The sequence below is a fragment of the Trichomycterus rosablanca genome, chromosome 2 (genome assembly GCF_030014385.1).
Source record: "Trichomycterus rosablanca isolate fTriRos1 chromosome 2, fTriRos1.hap1, whole genome shotgun sequence".
Classification (NCBI taxonomy): domain Eukaryota; kingdom Metazoa; phylum Chordata; class Actinopteri; order Siluriformes; family Trichomycteridae; genus Trichomycterus; species Trichomycterus rosablanca.
Window position 1 is genome coordinate 64,572,822 of NC_085989.1, and position 5,340 is coordinate 64,578,161.

Here is a 5,340-nt window from a genome sequence, read left to right on the forward strand (position 1 = left end):
TTTACATTCTGTTAATCTGAGTTTGACTGTTTCCTGTGTATTAGAGTGTTACAGAGTCCAGTGGGGTGATTCCCTATTCTGTGTAATGTTTGAATCTGGTGCTAATGTTGTCCTGTGTATTGGAGTATGACTGTAGTGACTCTCACCTCATCCTCCATCCTCATCCTTTTTGATCTGCTTGTTTGAGAGGTCACGATGATCCTGATCCACTTATGAAAACTGTTTTTTACATGTTGACTCAGATGTTACTTATAAAACTTGTTCTTCACATACCTGAGCGGTTGCTACAGTCTGAGCTAATGGTCACCTGTCATAACATTGTAAACCAGTGAGATGTGTCTGTGTCGGGGGGGGTGACAAGCATGGCCATCCTACTGGGGTCATCACAGATAATTTGTATACATAGAGGTTTAGATATTACTTGATAATTGTCTTCAAGCAAAACACCCTGTATTGATTATGTCCCATAATTCCATGTTTTGTACATATGATAGTTGTAACCTCTACTTAATAGCACTTGTATATCAACAACTTGATATTTTACTGAGTCATTTACAAAAGTTAATTGGTGCCCCTGCTGGACTGCAGTCTAAGTACTGATATTAACACTACATTCATTCATTCATTTACTCATTCATTAATTCATTCATTTAGCATAATCCTGATCAACCTGCAAGGTTTAATAAATATCTAGAGAAGATCATGACGCTAACTGGATGGCTTCATGCTAATCTAAACTGGTGAGGCTGGTTATAATCAAAAACTGTACATTATACTGATTGCCAAGGCCTAGATGTAAAGAAATCATCATGAAAACATAAAGAACATCCCAGTAAAGTCAAAGAATGTCCAAGGTTCTGAAGGACGTAGAAAGCAAGTACAATCCCTCAGTGCCTTTACAACACCTGTACGTCTCTTATATTGTGAAAAATGACAGGTGCATTTTGTAACTGTGTAAAAATATCTGGCAACAATGAAGAGAAGCTGCCAAACGTTTCCAAGAAAAAAAAGACAATCCTAACCCTAAACCCTAGTCCTAACCCTAAACCCTAGTCCTAACCCTAACTCCGGTCCTAACCCTAAACCCTAGTCCTAACCCTAAACCCTAATCCTAACCCTAAACCCTAGTCCTAACCCTAAACTCTAGAAAGACTATGGTAGAATCAAAAGCCATCATGACCCAGCAGAGTGTGTAAACACATTCAGACGGCTGCATCAGGCTGGATGGAATGAAAGCATCTCTGCAGGATCTAGAAACACTTGAAACTAAACTGCGGTGTGATCACTTTACACATGTTGAGATTAAAGCTAAAAGAGAAGAAAAGCTGCTCCTGTTAAAGCTAACTCTGCTATGGAGCTGCTCTTAGAACCTCATTACAAGTGTAACTTCCACATTACCATCCATTTCTATTAGCTGCTACAGGAGCATCATCTGCTAGAAGAGGGAGAAATGCTCTTCATAAACCTTCATAGGAATGTGGTGCCAAGTGTCCTGAGAGCCTCAACAAGAAAACACAGTGACACCAAGTCCAGAGTTTTACATCTAGAGGAAAATGAAGTGGAACTAAATTCCCAATATAGCTGAACACAGAATTTCAGTTAGCACTCAATGCTAAGTGTAATTACTGATGTATTAATATTATGGAGAGTTTTTAAACCAATGTACCAACAAGTGAACCACTGAGCTTTCCAGCAAGAAAATCAAGAAGGCCCCGGGTCCTGACTAAATCTCTCCCTTCTGCCTGAGGACCTGTGCAGACCAGCTTGATTCTGTCTTCACAAAGATCTTCAACAGATTACTGGAGCTGTGTGTTGTTCTGTCCTGTTTAAAACGCTCCACATTAATACCCAATCCCAGAAAGGAAACCACCACAGGATTAAACGAATACAGACCAGTTGCCCTGACCTCTGTGCTCATGAAATTCTTTAACAGACTGGTTCTCAACCACCTCAAGGAAATTCTCCTTTATCACGTGCAAGTAACACTGACTGAATACTTATCTAATGTCTCCCTCTAGTGTGTAAACCTAGACAGGAAGTAGTACCTAAATCTAGTCATGCATTCAGCCCATAACAGCAAATATAACATAAAGAAGTCAATGAACTTTTGATTGGTTCTTTTTTAACTTCACTAAATAAAAACCTTCAACTAGTTTAAGTTTTAGTTTAGTCTAGTTTAATCTGTTTGTTTAGATTTAAACCAGATCTTACAGACTCACAGAACACCATTGTATTAATCTATATAATAATAAGAATATTTTTTATTATATAGAACCATAACACCATTCTAATAATCTATAAAATAATAATAAATGTTTATATTATACAGAACCATAACACCACTCTAATAATCTATAGAATAATAAATAATAAATGTTTATATTATATAGAACCATAACACCACTCTAATAATCTATAGAATAATGAATGTTTATATTATATAGAATCATAACACAATGCTGATAATCTATAGAATAATAAATAATAAATGTTTATATTACATACAGTAGAACCATAACACAATGCTAATAATCTATACATCACACCACTATTCTAATCTATAAAACTGTGCATGATTTATTATGCTAGTCTGCTTCTGGTCAGGTGAATTTTAAGAGGGGCAGTTGGAAGGGGGTCACATTTCCTTAATGATAGTCTGGTCCTGGCCGGGTGGGTTTTCAGAAGGGAAAATGGAGGGGGGTTTGGTGGTGATAGGATCTGTGTGTTAGGGTTGAGATGGTAATGTTTCCTTTATGATGGTGTAGTTGTACCCAGGTGGGGTTTAAGAGGGGCTGGTGGGTTAGGTGGTGATAAGATCTTTTTATTAAGATCGATCAGATATTGTTTCTCCATTAACTATAATTAACTATAATTAAATGTTCTGAATGTTTTTATTATCACTATCTTGAGTTTTGTCTGGAGAAGCAGAATGTAGCGTTGCAGATAGATGAATTCTGCTAAATATTAAATAAATCCAATTTAAATTTTAAATTTTTCACTTGTTACATTTTCTGTTTTAATCTTTAATCTTGTGGAACACATCTCCTCCTGGTTGCTCCCTCCACTTCAGTGTGATGTTCTGTTCCACCCCATGTTCCTTCAGTTTCTGCAGGATCTGAGGAACAGAGGATGATTTTATTAGGAACTGATGTAAGACGATAAAATGATGTGATGTGTTTAGTATAAAAATGGTAGAAGAACTGAATCCAGCAGCAGATGATGGTTACAGAATGAGACCCACCTTCTCCAGGAGCACTGCCTTCACTGCAGGATCGTTCATGTTCTGATCCAACTGAACCTTGAACCTCAGGATCTGGATCTGACCTGTTATAACTGAACCAAATTAAACTGATATTAATAAAAACTGCTGAAATTGATGTAAATATGAGACAGGAAATAACGTCACTTTACCTCCATGACAGTAGAAAGGTTTGAGGTCTGAGCACCGAGCATCAGCAGCCTGAAAATTAGATAAATAACCGCAATCTTCACCTCCTAGCAGATTATCAGGTTGTCCAGGCATCCAGGTAATGTTGGTCGGGTTAGTCTGTTCCAACCACTTCCAGGTGATCCTATACATACCGATCCAGATCTTCTGAGAGATCATTCCAGATAGAATAGATTGTTCAGTTTCATCTCGTGAGCTGGCCAGGTCAGTGTGATACAGTCTGCAGTAACTCTGAGCCTCAAACCAGGTCTTATATTCAGGAATGTAAATGTACCTGCTGGTACCAGAGTTCCCCTCTGTCAGATTTAAACACATCGTTAACTTAAGTTACACTGAACATCATTTCCACTGGTGTAGTTCAAGTTCTCTTCAAGTTCAATTCAGTTAAGGTAAAATATACAGACACCAGCTTAGGTGATTAACATGGTGATGAGGTAAAAATTCTATAATATTTTTTTTTTACTCATGGCTATGGCGTCACATCAATGTCAAAACTAGAGGGCGCAACTTTTAACATTTCGCGTGTGTAAATATCCCTCTCGCGAGTGCAAATGTGAAACTCGCGAGCACAAAAAGAGGAATTGCGTGCGCACTGATCATAAAATCGCTCTTAAACTGTCTTTTTCACTCTCGAATTGTTATGATGTGGGGAGGAAGGACCCAAGGATGCGGAGGTTTAACTAAAAAAGGTTTTATTTACAAAATCATAAACATAATATACATAAAATAAAAGGAATAACAGTAACAAAAAACACTTCGGGGAATCCCGAAGGCAGCCGGTGACGCCAGACTGAAAGAAACAAGGGAAAAAACATAAAGGGGAAAAAGGGAAAGCGCGAGGCGCGAACCCTGGTCGCTCACCTCCAGGCTGGGAGCTTAAGCACGCTGCCACAGCAACGCTGAAAGCAAAACCGCTCCCAGCACTAAAGAGGCGAAGCGACCGGGTTCGCGAGGTGGGAAACCTCGCGCTGTTGGCCGAAGAAGGGGGGATAACACCGCCGGTAGATAAATGGCACGGCGCTCACCAGCAGTTAATGCTGGTCAGCGCCATGCCATCCACCGGGTGTGATTTACTTGCGGATTTCAAAAGTTAAAAGCAAAGGCGCTGTCACCAGCCAGGGTGGCTGGGAAGTGGCCATTTGCTCCTGCGCTCCAGAGGGCGGAACGTGACGCTGTCACCAGCGGTAGCTGGGAGGGGGTCAGGTTCCTCTGGGCGCAGTCATGGGGTCTCTAGGTGGCGGCGGCACGGCGGCTCGACGGCTCGGCGGCAGCGGCCCGACGGCGACCTGAGAGCGGCAACCAGGCGGCGGCGGCGGCACGACAGCTGCGGCACTATGGCGGCAGCTTGGCGGCGGCGGCGGCGTGGTGGCGCCCACTAGCGGTGGCCCGGCGGCAGCGGCACGGCGGCGGCGGCACAGTGCGGCGGCACAACCTGAAGATAAAAAAAAACAATAAACATAAAAGGACACCGCAGTGTCAAACAAACTCAAAGAAAGAAAAAAGAATCGGCCACTATGAGCAGAAGGTGCGACGGCTACAGCTCTGCACCTATCCCTTAAATAAGGGAAGGCACAGGTGTAGCCACTTCGCCCTAACGAGCTGGCCAGGTACTTAAAGGCACAGCTCGTTTCTGCTCTGTAAGGCCTGTGGCATCAGGGAGAGATGGTACATTCCCCTGATGCCACAGAGCCTAACAGTACCCCCTTCTTAAGGAGACCTCTCCTGAGGTCTCCAGCCGGCGGTCCCGTCCCCACCAGTGGCTAAAAGCCACTGGGGGAGTGCCCCCCCAAAAAAATCTTTGGGAGAGGACGGGGTCCTCCGCTGGGTCCAGTAATGGTCGCACCTTGCTGTTATGATGTGGGGAGGAAGGACCCAAGGATGCGGAGGTTTAA